Source organism: Mesocricetus auratus, unplaced genomic scaffold (assembly GCF_017639785.1).
Source record: "Mesocricetus auratus isolate SY011 unplaced genomic scaffold, BCM_Maur_2.0 Super-Scaffold_100004, whole genome shotgun sequence".
Taxonomy (NCBI): Eukaryota; Metazoa; Chordata; class Mammalia; order Rodentia; family Cricetidae; genus Mesocricetus; species Mesocricetus auratus.
The window spans coordinates 8,119,218-8,135,786 of NW_024429189.1; the positions used below are offsets into that span (position 1 = coordinate 8,119,218).

Below are 16,569 nucleotides of genomic sequence, written 5' to 3' on the forward strand. Positions count from 1 at the left end.
ATGTCTTCTATTTTTTCAAGTCAGGGTTTCTCTGTATAGCCCTGGCTGACCTGGAACTTGCTCTGTAGACCAGGCTGGCCATGAACTCACAGAGATCTGCTTACCTCTGTCTCCTGAGTGCTGGGGTTAGAGGTGTGTGCCGCCACCACCTGGCCCTGTTAAGTCTTCTTTTTTTCTCCCAACATATTATTTTTATCGATTATTTGGAAATTTCGATCAATGCATCCCAATCACACTTGCCTCCCATTCCACCCAGGTCTACCCTTCTATAATTGTGACCCCCTATAACCAAGTACCATTTGTGTTGCCCATCTACTTATTGGAGCATGGTCAAACTCTCAGTGGCTAGCCCCTTAAAGATAACTGAGTCCTTCCCCATGCCCTCACCAGAAGCCAATAACTGTGAAGAGCCATGCCTCAGCATCTTTATCATAATTTTAAAGGACTTTCCTCATTGGTTTCCTGTCTAGACTCTTTCTGTTTTCTTTGGGAAAGGGGAGAGGTTGTTGCAGAAGATTTAGATGTCTTTCACTCTCAATTATGTGTCTGTGGTCATCAATACCACTGCAATAGATGCTTCCTTGTTTGTAACGGCCAGTGGCAGCATGGATCATGGACTTCTACATGGTTTTCCATGTCTGCATGGACTGCAGGCATCCACACAGTCTCCAATGGCAGCATGGACCATGGATCTCATTCTGGCCTCCAGAGGCAACATGCATCACAGTCATGAACACAGCCCTAGCACTGATCACAAACAACAACAAGGTTTCTGGTGGGAGCATCGGTCATGGACTCAATAAGGTCTCTTGGCTTAACAGGGATCACTGACATCAGCATGGATCCCTGCAGTAACACAAACCATGGACATCAGAATGGTACCCAGTGGCATCACGGATGAGGGACATTAATATGGCCTCAGGTGGCAGCACAGATCAAGGACGTTAATATGGCCTCCAGCAGGAACACAAATCACAAACATCAACATGGCCCCTGGCGGCAGCATGGGCCATGAACAGTGTAAAACCACCTCTGGCAGCAGCACAGACCACTGACGTCAACATGGCCTCCCTGGGTAGCACAGGCCACAGAGGCTGACATGGCCTCTGACAGTAACAGGAACCATGGACATCAACATGGCACCAGGTGATATCTTGGGCTATAGACGTTAACATGGCTTTGGATAGCAACACAGGCATCAATACAGCCTGCTGTGACAGCCCCAACCACAAACAACAACACAGCCTGTGCTGTAGCATGCACCATGTATAGAAACCTGTTCTCTGGTGACAACATGAACCATGGAGGTTTTTGAGAAGGCCCAGTCCAGAAAATGAAGCGTTCTCCATATCTGATATCCTGCCATTGCTCAGAGCCAGGGTAATCACAGGGCTGGGCAGCATGTTCAGGGGCAGAGTCTACGAGGGCTCCAGGCTGTAGCCCACCATTTTGCCTGTCCTACTTGGCAACTACATGCTCCCTGGTCCACAGCAACCATGCTGCCAACACCTGTCACTGCTGCATCTCTGGTTCTGTCTCTCTGTCACATACACGCTGCTCTGTTCCTCCATTCTCCCCACCTCTGCTCTGCATCATTATTTATTGACGTGGCATTGCAAACTGCAGTGTGTGTGTGTGTCACACCATACATACATACATACATGTATTTTTTTTGTCCAAACAGTTTTATATGCAGATAGTCATTATAAGGAGTCATTGGTCTGGTACAAGGTCTCTGGGTTCTGAAACATCATAAATACTGGACTACCACTGGAACTCTTCTTGGATAACCTGCTGTTGCTCAGAGTCAGGGTGATCCTTCAGCTGGGCAGGGTGTCCAGGGACAGAATCCACCAGAGCTCCAGGCTGCTGCTGGCTCATGTGCTATGACTATAGTGCCTGCAGCCCTCACGCAGCAACACAGCAGTAGAGGCTCTATGCTGCAGGTTGGTCAGTTGACCCAAGGTTGTGGCTGAGGATCCTCCCTACAGCTACTCCATGGTCCTGCTGCTGCTGGTGGCCGCCACCATCCCTGGAGGTGCAGCTGTTCTGTCTGATGCTCTTCTTTGAGTTCCTTGCAGCAGGGCAGAGCTCTGGCTGGGGCTTGGGTGACGGCGGCAGCGCCTGTGGCTCCTCAATGCTAACTGCAGGGATGACGGTGGGAGGGAAGGGGCGCTGGCTCAGCTTCTCTCACCTGTGCACCAAGCCCTGAGCCCGGCGTGGCTGCTTCAGGTCATCAGCTATGGCCTGGTGCAGGATACCCAGAGCCGGGAAATATGGAAGAGACTCCTACACTGCGCTTCTTAAGAGAGCTGGCCCAGCTCCTCTTTTGTTTGCTTTGTCCTGCAATGCCCGCCGTGTCTTCTTAACATCCTAAGTCTGAAATGTTTGGAGGTCATGCTTCATTTCCCTAACCAAAGGCAACCCCTTGTCTTCTTTGAAGTCATAGCAATTTTACTTTCTTATGGAAGATTTCTTCTGTTTGACTTTGCACTATCCTTGACTGCGGCGTAACAATTCTTTGGGAAATGTTGCTAAAATAAATTATAACTGCATACTGTGTATCTTACATCAACACTAAAGTTTGCCAGCAAGATCTTACATTGCAGCATTGGGCAGGGGCAACATTTAACTCCTAGTAACGCTAAGTGGATACGAAGCCCCTCAAGGAACATGGAGCTGAAACAAACAGAAAGGTTTCTTAGTAACATCTTACTGCATTTCCTCCTCCACTTTTTCATGATACTTGTGACCCCAGGGAACTGTGGCCATGAAAGGATGTCTACTCACAAAGAGGTGGGCGCAGACAGCACAGAACTGAATATTCCTGGAGAGGCCCCGGGTGCTGCCCCTGCAGTAGTGTTTGCTGCCTGCCTCACAGACTGTTCTGGGTACAGCCAGAGGGTTTGTATTTTGTCCAAGTTACATGCCCTCCATCACATACCTTTAGGAACATGCACAACATCCGAGTGACACAGGAGGAAGAATCCAAAGAACCCATTGAGACATTATTTTTCTAGGGCAGAGCAAGATTGTGGGGACACCAGATCTTGAGCAGAAGCCCACTTCCCCTTCAGCCTGGGAGCAGGCAGCTTTGAGATAATGTTTACTGAAAACAATTCAGTGCTATAAAGCTCTTGATAGGGCTCAGATAAGGGCTCACTCACTGAAACACCATGACTTTGACACCCCCTAAGGCTAGATGCCTCTTCTTGCTCCCTGCTGTGTCTCCCCCCTCCCCTGATTCTGGGGCCGGAGATTAAACCACCAGCCAGGAGGGTGAGAAGGCTGGAAAGAATTGTATGTAGATGGATGGCAGAAGTCCTTAAAAAGGGAAGCGGGTTTTTTTTTTTTCTTGGAGAGATTTCTCCTAAGCGGACAGACTTGGAGACTTCTCCTAAGCTTACTTGGGGTCTCCTCCTAAGCTGATTTGGGGTCTCCTCCTAAGCTGACTTGGGAAGCATAAAGTTTTCTTAAAGCAACCGACTGGTCTCTGAGTCATCTATCCCGACTACCTCGCTACATTCTCAGATGCAGGCCGCACAACAGGTGCGACACAAGATGGCTCCAAGTTTGACCCGGAGGGACTTCTAACAATGACCAAGAGGGACTTCCAACAACTGAAGGTCAAAGAACAGTAGGGCAGTCTACAAAGATCCTGAGTTCTGTAAGCACAGCGATGCAGAGACAGAATGGCCAGTGATACTGAAAACATAATGTAGTTCTGGACTGTGCTTATACACAGTCCAGAAGGTCCATAGGCGCTGAGCATGAGTGGGAGAGGGGAAACCCATCCCCCTGAACTATCTTTGATGTCTGATACAGCAGGCGAGGGTGGTGCTATGGTGAAGGCAGAAAAAAGGAGGGAGCAGGACCAGACTCAGGAAGTGCCCAGATATCCTGTTTGCCTTACTGGACTGATGCACTCGGTCTTTATCTCTTGAATTTAAGCTAGAGGCCAGAGAAGGAGGCGCAAGGATAATGGATTTCTGCATGGTCAATAGCTGAAAGCAATTCCATAAAGCCACGCTCCAAGATTTGCAGGAGAAGGACGGGTTCCTTGTCTGTCTGTGGCATGCAGAGACTTAGTGAATATGCAGTTGTGCACAAGACAAATAACACGTGGGAAAAGAATGCAGCATGGTGTCGCTTCTCCTGCTCTAATCTCTGAATCACAAGTCCTTATAACTTTTTCCTGCAGTCTCTGAAATAGTCTAATATTGCAAAAAGTGTTGATACTGTTTTGCCTTCTTACACTGGAGGCATGGTGACCGCATTCAAGCCTAAGACTGCTGAATGGTGGTCTATTCAAGGGTGTTTAGAAAGGAGGTTCACCCTTGTATTCCAGTTTCTCCCTGAATTTCTCTCATTCAGCAACCTGAGTGCAAATCCATTTAATCTGTTTCATTGGCTTTTTAAAATTCCTGTCCACCTATTCTTTCCTCTCATTTGTTTGTGGTAGCATCTATATTTACCTTTCCCTTTCCTCAGATGCGATTTCCTTTGTTATTTGGAAAATATGTTTTAAAGCCTCTATGACTTAAAACTGAACACCTCTGTCACTTATATGGGTCAAAAAGGGCATCTTGATTTTGTTTACAATCTAGTATAAACAGCAGGCAAAGAAAACAGTCATGCTATTGATGTGGAAGCAGGAAATGTGGATGGGCTGAGGAGATAAAAGCCACCTTTGGGTCACCTTTAGGGATGGGAAGTAGCCCTAGACACAAGTGGGCATTACACAAGGCACAAATGTACGGAGACGTCACAGTGTGTTCCCATAAAGATGAATATTAGTGCATGTCAACTTCAGGTGTATGGTAACAAAAGCTTTTTCTGTAAGGCAAGATTGTCCAGTCCTTGCATAATGGGGGTAGTGATAGCTCCTCCTTACTGGCAGACATCCATTACTCACAGCACTCCACTGCAAAAGGACACTTTCACTCAAGTATATAATCTACTTCGGTCATACGCTGCCCTTGTCTTCCCATTTCTTCACTGCCCACCCCTGGACCTTTGTCTCAAAGGACTATTTCATGTCTACTTTCATGATATGTATTGCAATGTGCTTTATGTAGCTATACAAAAAATCCAGGAACCACAAACTAGAGAAATATGTATCTTTCTGAAACAGACTTAATTTGCTTAATGTGATTGTCTCAAGTTGTATCTATTTTCCTGCCAATTATATTATTCCTGATGTTTGAAAAATTCACGTGTGTGTGTGTGTGTGTGTGTTTATTACATTTTCTTTGTCAACTCCTTTGTGGATGGACACTTAGGTTTGTTCCTTCACTTAGCTGCTGTGAACAATGCTGCAATGATTCCCGGTGAGAAAGTATCTCTGTGTGTGTTCATTTGGGCCTTACAGGAGAGGCAGAGCTGGGTCACATGGTAGATCTACGTTTAACTTTTTGGAGACCCTACATACTGATTCCCATGGTGGCTGGATTAGTTCGCATTTCCATCAGCAGTGCATAAGGTTTCCCCTCACCACATCCTCACTGTCATTTGTTTGTGTAATGATTGCCTAGTACCTTGTTTAGGTCACCATGTGTTAGTTATCTTACTAGAAAATGTTCAGTCGCCAAGCACCTGGCAAGGATCTCAGTGCTTGAAAATGCACAGCCTCTGATAAAGATAATTTCTTTTCATACTGTCTTTTTCATTCTTTCCACTTTAAAAATGTCAGGTAAAGGTGGTTGCTGCCAAGTCTGAGAATCTGAGTTTGACCCCCAGCACCCTCATGTTGAAAGGAGAAAATTAACTCCTGCAAGTTGTTCTCCGACCTTCACACATATGTATAACACACACACACACACACACACACACACACACACACACACACACAGGCATGCACAAACACAAACTACACACATGCACATATAATAAATGTAATATCTCTTTAAAATACTGTTTTTATTAGAATACATTCAGCAAATAAATCTACACTGTATCCCCCAAAAGACAAAACAAAAACACGCAGTGCTTTTCTCCATGTGCCTTTGTGATCTGTGTGTGTTACTTATTCACATATGTCTCCCTGATTAGTATGATAGACTCATGTGTTCATGCATTTTCCCACCCAGCCATGTGTTTGAATAGAGGCCTATCCTGGTATGAATAGCTTTAGCTCATTTTCTGTAGCTGCTGCCGAGTTTCCAACAAACTCATTTCATTGTCAGTTGTCAATCCTTCAGAGATAGACAGGGAGGTTGTTTCATAAACAGTGTGGCAATGAGTGTATTCCTGAAGACCTCCTTGCACGTCTGCATAGTTTGCATATACATGCAAGGCCTTCTTTAGAATAGAAGAGTGAATAGAGGGGCAATAGAGAGGGACATTCTTTAATTTCAAGAGATCCCTGTCTTAGATGTGGCTTTTCCCATTTAAACACTTCCAAGCTGTCCTTACTCTTCCTTGCCTAATACTTGCTTTTGGATTATGAGTTTTGTTAGCTCAGTATAAGAAACATATATCTCATTGTTATTGTAATTTGTTCATCACTTATTAATAAGCCACTCACTATTCAGCATGATCTAAACTGTCTGATTTTTCCACCCAAACCTATTTTTGGAGCATCATTGATAATACCTATCTGTTGCCTAATTCAGAGAACACTGTTATTTCACCTCAGACAGTGTTAGAAACAGCTCCACTCCCCTCACATCTCTTACTCATACACCAGATACTCTGCACCAAGTCCTGGTTTGGTTTTCCCAATCTTACTAGGTGTCTGCTCCTAATCCAGTTTGCTGATTCTTCCTCATGTTACTTCCAAAGGTTGAAGCTGCTCTTCAGTCACCTCGATTCCTCCTTCTTCCGTGTTATTTCCCTAGGTAGTTCTATTAATTTCATGGGCTTAAGTTCTCTACTAAACTGCAGGTTGGAACTGTGCTGATTTGCAAGCTCTGTCTCAGATCTTAGACACAAATCAAAGGATAACCAACCTACAATCCACAACCCCAGAGAAGCTAGGACACAAAGAGGAACCTAAGAGAGACATGCATGGGCCCCCTCACCCCCCAGAAGAGGAAAGGGGCAAGACCTCCTGAGTAAATTGGGAGCATGGTGGGGCAGGGAGAAGGAGGTAGGAGAAAGTGGAGAGGAGAAGAGGAGTGGGGAGGAGATCATGAGGGATCAGGAAGGTTGAGTTGGGGGGAAGAACAGAGAAGGAGAGCAAAGAGATACCTTAATAGAGGTAGCCATTATGGGTTTAACAAAAACATCTGGCACTAGGGAAATGTCCAGGGATCCACAAGAATGACCCCAAGTAAGCAGTTGTGGAGAAGCTCCCTTAAATGCCTTTCCCCTACAATGAGATTGATGACCACCTTAAATGTCATCCTAGAGCCTTCATCTAGTAGCTGATGGAAGCAGAAGTAGATATTCACAGTTAGGCCATGAGCCTAATTCCTGGAATCCAGTTGTAGAGAGGGAGGAGTGATGAGCAAAGGAGGCAAGACCATGACAGGAAAACCCACAGAAACAGCTGACCTGAACAAGTGGGAGCTCACAGACTCCAGACTGACAGCTGAGGAACCAGCAAAAGACCTAACCAGGCCCCCTGAACATGGGTGCCAATTGGGGGGCTTGGGTAGTCTATGGGGCCTCTGGCAGTGGAACCAGTATTTATTCCTAGTGCACGAATGGGCTGTGGGGGCCCATTCCCTATGGAGGGAAACTCTCTTAGCCTAGATACATGGGGGAGGGTCTAGGTCCTGTCCCAAATGATGTGACAGACTTTGATGATTCTCTATGGGGAGGTCTCACCCTCCCCGAGGAATGGATGAGGGGTGGGATGGAGGGTTGGTGGAGGGAATGGGAGGGCGGGAGGGAGAGGGACCTGGGAATAGAATGTAAAATAAGGTTGGTTTTAATTAAATAAAAATTAAAAAACAAATAGATGCATGGCACCCTAAAGAAGGGGAGTGAGGCAAGATCTCCTGAGCAGATTGGGAACATCGGGAGGGGAGGAGTAGGGGAGCAGAGAGGAGGAGAAGAGGAAGGGAGAGGAGGACATGCGGGAGCAGGAAGTTTGAGTGAAGGGAAGAATAGAGGAGAGAGACATACCATAGTAGAGGGAGACATTGTATGTTTGAGGAGAGATCTGTCACTAGTGATATTTCCAGAGATCTACAAGGATGACACCAACTGGCAAACGAAGCAATAGTGGAGAGACTACCTTAAATGCCCCTCCTTGATAATGAGATTGATGACTACCTTATATGCCATCCTAGAACCTTCATCCAGTGACTGATGGAAGCAGAGGCAGACACCTACAGCTAAACACTGAACTGAACTCTTGGAACCCAGTGACAGAGAGGGAGGAGTGATGAGCAAGGGGGTCAAGACTGGGCTGGTGAAACCCACAGAAACAGCTGACCTGAACAAGGGGAAACTCTTGGACCCCAGACTGAGGACTGAGAGGCCAGCATGGGACTGATCCAGACCCCCTGAATGTGGGTATCAGTGAGGAGGCCTAGGCAATCTATGGGGCCTTGGGTAGTAGGCCAGTATTTATCCTTGGCATACAAATGGACTTTGGGTGCCCATCCCACAATGAGGGATGCTCTCTCAGCCTGGACACATTGGGGGAGGGCCTAGGCCCTGACCTGAACAAAATGACAGACTCTGGAGATTCCCCCATGGAGGGCCTCACCCTCCCTGGGGAATGAAGTGGGGAATGGGTGGGGAGCTGGGGGAACTGGTAGGGGGGCAGGTGAGGAGGGGAGGGAGTTGGGATTGACATGTGAAGCAAGCTTGTTTCTAATTTAAATAAAAAATTAATTAAAAAACAACCAAATAGATATGTGGCAAGCAGAGCTATTAGTGCTCTGAGTAACCTTCCCTTTCCCACACCCAGTTTCCTTCTGAGTTTCTCAAGACAGAAACCAAAGAGTCATCACTGATTCCTCCCTTTCCTAAAGCCCAACACTCCATCAGAAAGCTCATTTTCTAAGATCACCTCTGAACTACATCTTATTCTACCCATCTTTGTGCAAGAAGCCTGCCACTCATCACTAAATGCCAGGGAAACACAACAGCTCAGTTGGATTTTGGGTCAGCTGCTGAGTGGTACCCTCAGTCCTCTGCCACACCCATTAAATCCATCTTCTACATGGCTACCAATATTTAGACTCTCCCAGTTTTTACATTTGCACATCCTTGCCTACATAATCAGGTACAACCCCTCCCCCATTCTTGAAAACTCTTTCTCCAACAGTTATTCCAATCTTTCAATTCCTTGAACATACCAAGTTCTTCATGGCCTCAAGACCTTTTCAAGTATGATGCTCTTTCGAATCCCTACACCTGGGTTGTTTGTTTACATTGTGCTGCCTCCTTCTAACCACCACGCCTGAAGTTCTCTTCTTACACTTCTTGTGTTTTCTATCCCCAGTCTTCATTTATACAAGTTGTCTGTGTTTTTCTCCTTTTGTCTTCCCTTTCTTTCCCCATTACTTTACAAAGTACCTGGTCACTGGGGTGTTTGCCAGTTTAACCACTGTGTCCCCAGCCCCCAATACAATGTCTGTTATATCCTTAATAAATATCTGTGGAATACACTAGTCAGTTAAATGAATCAAAACCTCCACAAGTGTGAGATCATGCAAAACTTTCCTCTTTGTAAGTTGGCTGTCTCCAATATTTAATGTGCTAATGAAAAACTAGTATGACTAGCTCTACTCAAAGTAAAATCCATCACCCTGCTCCCAGCCTTTGGGCTCACAGAGAACGACGGAGTTGCTATCTGCACACAATTCCTTCATAATTACTCTCACGCATACACATTATGTGGTCTTATGAGAAACACATTGCGTGGCTCTGCTGCTGCCTACCTACTCCCCACTGATAACCAGATGATATGAAGAAAGCCTCCACATTATACTGCTCCTTCATTATTTCCAGCGTTGTGAGCACCATCCTCACAAGACAGGGCACATATCACTGCAAAGATGCGTGACTGCCAGCCCCATGGTCTTTGTAGAATGAACCCACATCATCTATATTACATTAGTCTATAAAAACTAGCCTTTGTCTTAATTCTCATTTGGCATTTAACTCTAAGATGGGGGGGTAGTCCTCTAGACAGGTCTAATATTTGGGCTTGGACTTAAATACCAAGCAGTCATAAACATCTTGACAGTGCTGGTGAAGGGGAAGGAAATATCAGTTGGGGCAGCAAATGTGGTTTAATTATTTGGATAAAATATCATGATGCATACTCACCAGGGCCCAGTTGTGACAGGCTCAGGCCTAATTATCACACTGTCCTTCCCATATGGATCTACAGTCATCAGGAACACCTCTGAAGTCCAGCAAAGTCCAGCTTTTTGACTTACTGCTGGAAGACAGTCATCAGAGGACTCGGAGAAGGGTGGTGTATTTAGGTGGGATTTACAATGTTTAAATATCAAAGCAAAACGTGTGCTGTGGACAGGGTTTGCATCAGGGCAGGAAAGTGAAGCTTATGCAGGGACTGGGTTTCCCCAAAGTATACAGTTAGGAAAGCCATAGAGTGCCTTTATCTGGTACTCTGGGCACAGGATGGACATAGATCCTGTGGTGGTTTGAAAGAAAATGCCTTCCCCCAAAGTGGCACTATTAGGAGGTGGGGCCTGTTGGATAAAGTGTGTCAGTATGGGGGGCAGACTTTGAGGTCTCTTTTACTCAAGCTTTCCTCCGTGTGACGTTCAGTTGACGTTGCCTCTGAGACAAGCTGTAGCTCTCTCAGCGCCAGCATCATGTCTGTGAGCATGGTGCCATGCTCCCCCACCATGATGACAGCAGACTGAACCTCTGAAACTGTAAGCGAGTCACCTCAATCAGATGTTTCCATTTGTAAGAGCTGACACGGTCATGGTGTCTCTTCACAGCAATAAAAACCTTAACTATGACAGTGGCTGCTTCTCTGTGACAACTGATTATTATCCTCTAGCAAATTTGGGAACAGATGCCTCATTCTTGGGGCTCCTAAGAATTCAGGCAGTCCTAGTTGTGACTGGGCAGAGTGGGAAGGAATAAAATCTCTGTGTGAATAAGAAAGTAACAATCATTCATCATGTTATTTTTCACAAATAATTAATTCAATTTTTTTGTGCCATTACCCTCTACCTTGGAGGAAGAAATATGGCTTCTGATACTTTGCAGCTAGCTTTATGTGTGTCTTATCAACCTCATAATTAGTGTGTTGATTTTTACTTTGTTGCTAGATAACACAGGATCTTCAATCTTACTCAGCCTTAGACTTGCTATTAGGAACAATGACCATGGTCCCACCAACTCTCTGCTCAATAAGAAACAGTAGTTTCCTTGAAGTCAAAGAGACTTATCCAGGGCTAGAGTTGATTTAATGATTTAAGAAAAGGCACCATCTGCCTCCTGATGAGCAGAGCTTAGGGGACCAGATAGAGATATCCATGTACTTTGATCTTGGTGGCTTCTCTTATAACAAACACCCTGTGCCTTGACTTCTGAGGTAGAGCTTCTGGCCTTTGGCCAAAGGAGCACGTGCAGGTCCTTTCTCTAGAAACATTATTCCTGGCGAGTCTTTGGGCAGAGAAGTGACAGTTGCAGAGCAGGTCAGAGAATATCAAGGGAAAAAGGTGAGGGAAATCCCTAGAATAGGAAAACCAGAGGTGAAATGGCAGAACCATTTGGCAGATTCTACCAAGCCAGGTGCCTGGAAGTTTTCCTCTCTGAACATGGGAGCTCCCTGCAGTCAGGTAAGACAGTTTTCTAGGGTTGAACAGTGAAGTCCTGGTAAAAATGGCTCTTTCCAGCAAGCTTTACTTCCTTAGAGCCTGGGGCAAGTCACTAGTGCCCAACCTAGTGTCTGATGATACACCCAAATCCCTTTTCAAGAATCCAGAAAGTTCTTCAACCTCTGGTTCCTAGCTCTTTCCAGTGCCTGTTCTTTAAATTCTATGGACTGGAAATAAAAGCATTTCAATAGAATGTAGTTGTGCTATTACCATTTCTTGTGGAAATGACATGAAGCGTCTGTGAAACTTTAAAATATGATGCTGTGCCTACAAGATGTGAGGATTCACCTGCATATTTTCACTGACCTGAACTCCAGACTCCTCTGATTTTTAAAAAGCACCATGAATGCTGTTTTCAATGGAGACTCTTTGGTGTAATTTGGATAAAAAGAATCAACCCAAAATCTTTGGTTTATCTCTAATAAGAGTTACTGGAGTCAACGTTACTCCTAGGCAGACAAAAGGCCACAAAGCTTCCAGGAACCTTTCATTCCTGGGCATTTAACATTTGGAATTTGAGTTCATTAATTAGAGTTCTTATGTTTGGTAGGAATGTTGAGTTCTGTTCTATGGAGCATCTAGGCACATATGTAAGACAGACTGTCATTGGGATCCGTGATATGAAATGCAGGCAGCTCTAACAGATTAATTGTGATGTCTGTAAGCCTGTTCTATTTTGACATTTTAAATATCAATAGCAACACAGAAATTAAGTTGGCTGGACCAGTTTATCCCCTCCCCTTTATAGGAAGTGTTTTTTGTGGCTCTAAGAATTTGACTCTAAAATAAGGGTGCCTCAAAAATGGAAGTTTTGGGGGAAAGGCTTACAATAAGGCTCTGTTCACCTAAAACCTGGATGTTTTATACAGTCTATATTGAATGATAATCATTTTATGACAGTAACAAAAATGTGAATTATTGGTTAAAATACAGTAGATGGTTGTGGAGTATTAGTTTATACTGCGTGAAGATGTGTCACTGTGATTGGCTTATTAAAAAGTTGAATGGCCAATAGCTGGTCAGGAGAGGTAAGGCAGGACTTTTGGGCAGAGAAAGGAACTCCTGGCGAATCTAGGCACACAAGAGTGATACCAGCAAGACATGGAGGGAATTGGACATACGGAATGGAGGAGAGGTAAAAAGCCACGTGGCAGAACATAGGCTAATAGAAACAGGTTAATTTAAGTTATAAGGCCAAGCTTTCATAATCAATAATAAGTCTCCATGTCATTATTTGGAGGCTGGTGGTCCCAAAAGAAAGAAAGTCTGACAAGAAAGACCTGTTACAGTAGATAATCAAGGTAGGCAAGCAGTCATGGAAAAATCTTGATGAAGAGATCATACTTGTTGGGCTGGCCCAGATCTTTGGCCCAAGAGGGAGTCACCTAAGACACGAAGATGGGTAACCCATGTGGGATTCAGCTCATCAGGGCAATGAAAAGGGACTGATCTACACTTCTCAGAGGTCTGATGATGCCTTGTCTTAGAAGAGCAGCTTCACCACAGCCTCCAGATCCCCCTATCACCAATAAAAGTTTGCTTACTGCAGGTCCATTTGCTGAGAGCCTTTGCTTACTGCAGGCCCCTTTGCTGAGAGCCTTTATCATTTATTACAGAAGCAGCAATCGATATTCTAGGTATTAACCCACTAGAATTAACTTCTGATAAAGAAAACATACTGGGTGCTTTATATTCTCAAAAAGGCCCCAGAGAAAAGAAATTCCTTCTCATGCAGGCATTAACAGTAAGAGCAGCAGCTTCTAGATCCCACACTACATAGCCTTAGTTTTTCTCTTTGATATGCTGCTGAGAAGTCACCTTTAATCTGTTAACAGCACTTTTTATAAATCATGTCCTCTCTGAGACCAAAGTTTGCCTGAACTTTTTACAAGTCATATCCTCCCTGAGACATGAGGGACCTGCCTTTGTCAAGACCTAATCTGGAATCCTGGTTCTGAGAGATATGCATGCCTGGTATTATTGCTATTTTTAGAGAGTTGTTAATTATATCTGTATTGGGTATATAAACTGGAAGCCTTGTGGGACCCATGAGAATTTTTAGAAAGATCTTTTGGAGAATTTTTTAAGGAGGAGAATTTTTGTTTTTTAATAAAACACATCAGAATTTTAGTGCTTGAAGAATACACCATGTGAAATCACAAGAACATCAAAAGTCACTAGGCTTCAAAAATATATTATCAGATGCAGTAAAATATTAATTAACCCGAAGTCTGCATCAGAAAGAAAAAGGTATGGAAAAATATCTAAATTGTTTACTTGAGAAACACACACTTGAAACAAAGTAAAAGAATGTTACAGTACAAATTAGAAAAGCCAACAGTGACTAGCTTATTTTTGTAGACTAAACTACCTACCTTTGATACTTAACCTTTTTGAAAAACAAAACAAAACAAAACAATTCCTTCTTTTTTTTCCAAATATTTCTTGGGAATAACCATGAAATACCTTGAAATAACTTCAATATAAAGTATTCAGAAAATTACTGCCCTTTTTACTACCATTTCTTTTATATTGGGGAAGTATGTCTGTCTGATAAATGCATACCAATATTTCCCTTTTTCTAGAACTGCAAAAATATGAATAATAAGAAATCAAATACTTATAAACTTTACTTAGCTTTCCAAATAAAATTAAAACCCTGGCAGCTAGAATCTCTTCTGGGGCTTGGTGACTACAGAAGTCAGTTGGCAATTGATATAGGAACTTAATGTCTTCCTATTATCTTAGATGACATTTGCACCATTTCTGCAGCTACACTGGAACCCTCTCACAAACACTACCACAGTTTAGTCATTGAAGCCAAATGAAAGCTGCTCACTTTTAAGAAGCAAGTTAACAGTTCATATAGAACTGGTCAGTTATGATACTTTTTAATCAAATGTAAAAGTTTCAAAGCTATCACTCAACTATGTGATGGGAACAATGGTGCCATATTAAAAGTTAGCAATGGACTCTTTAGGCCATCTAGTCAAGAAAATGTAAATGCTATGTTAAAACCAAACAATAAGTAAACTACATGTTAAATAAGGGTTTTAAAGCCTTCTTTCATAGAAAGAATGCTCCTTAGCTTTCATTTATTCCCCAAGCAAAAGTCTGAATATCCATGAGCCTCAGTTAAACCAATGGCACTCAAGCAACTGTTTCACAAGTCCCACCTATATACTCAAATGACATAAACATGAATGAATGATGCAAGTAATACTATGAACAATTACTGAACTGGAGTGAAATAATAAGAATCATGACAATCTTCAAGATTAGCCAGTCTCTAAAATGGCATAGTGTAGTTCAGGATAAATTATACTATAATTAAACTGGTTTTTATTGCTACACAAAACAGTAACAAAATAAAAAACATAACATCAAATTTATTCAACTGGCAGTGAATACATTTCCTTCCTAGTTTTTAATGTCTTATTTGAGTTTTTCTCTTATCAAGTATATTTATCTGAGCATATATAATTGTTGCCTGTGTATGTACTCACTTTAAAAGACAAACACATTTAGATACTTTATAGAAATGAACTTTTTCTCCAGTCTTATTCTTCCTTACACCATGCCCCATCTTAATATAAAATTCTCAGTTTTAGTTCAGTTACAAGGGCAGAGAAGATGCAAATACAGATGATGTGTGTAAATGTCACTGTATTTTTTGTAAACCTGATGCTTTCTGTAATACTGTTTATTGACCAAATACAGGGTTCAACACTGCTCTTAGGTTCTAGAAACACCATTACAAATTGAAAGCTGATCTTATATTGAACCTTAAATTTTCAATAGTTCGAAGAGACAGCTTTACATGTATAGCACAGTAGTTGAATCTTTCACTGTTTTCTTATAGAGGAAACAAAAGCCGAGATGGTGAATTTCGGATATCATCACCTTCTTCATCTTGAGACGATGCCCCTGGTTGGATGCACTGGTTGAGGCTGCAGCAAGCTGGGCTTGTTGGGCAGCTTGCTGCATTTGAAGCCATTCCTGCTGGGCCAATTCTGCTTGCTGCTGCCTAGCTTTTGCAAATAATTCCTGTTGCTGTCTCATCAATTCTCCAGGAATGCCAAGGTTTTCCAAACGAGAACTGGCCTTTCTTCTTTTTAGTGCAATTGTCTTGCATTCTTGTAAGACATCTTTTACTTCACTGACGTAAGAGCCAAAGCCCAAACTTTCTAGGGCTTGTATGACATGCTCTGGTGAAATTGTCTTCTTTTCCGACTTGTTGCAAATCTCATTGGCTTCAGAAGACATAAGGTGCAGCAGTTCACTACCAGCTCTCAGGCATCGTTGATCAGCAGGATGTTAGGGAGAGTCTCTTTGATCATCTTATTTATAGCAGCTCTGGGGATAGTGAGAACATCACCGTTGCCAGACAAGGAAGCCATGGTACCTTCCTGTCTTTCAAGCCCCAACGTCTTAAACTCCTCGACTCCAGGGTCCACCACTGCAAAAGGCTGCTCTGGGAGAGGGAAGTGGGAGTCAGGGAGCTCAGAAAGAGGGTGTAGAAACGAGGAAGGAGGGGTCCCAGGGCCGCGAATACCCACTGTGTGAGTGATTTTGGTGCGAGTCTGAAGAAAAGGTCAGGGTGCTGAGGCCCTGGGGACACCACTCCAGGGCTGGACGTCTGAGGGGCTGGAGAACTACCCTCCATGTCTCCTCAAACGGACTGACATTGTCGTCTAAGTGGACGCATGCAGGATGCAGGAGTAGCCGCCAGGGCGCAGTACCGGGGCGAGCCGACACCCAGCAGAACCGGCTGTACAGAGCAGTGCCCCCGCCGCCTGGG

The 16,569-nt window shown here is 43.8% G+C and overlaps 1 pseudogene; it reads right to left on the reverse strand.

Moving 5' to 3' along the window:
- Nucleotides 1–15,624: 15,624 nt before the first annotated feature.
- Nucleotides 15,625–16,168, reverse strand: LOC101824478 (annotated as a pseudogene).
- Nucleotides 16,169–16,569: the final 401 nt, after the last annotated feature.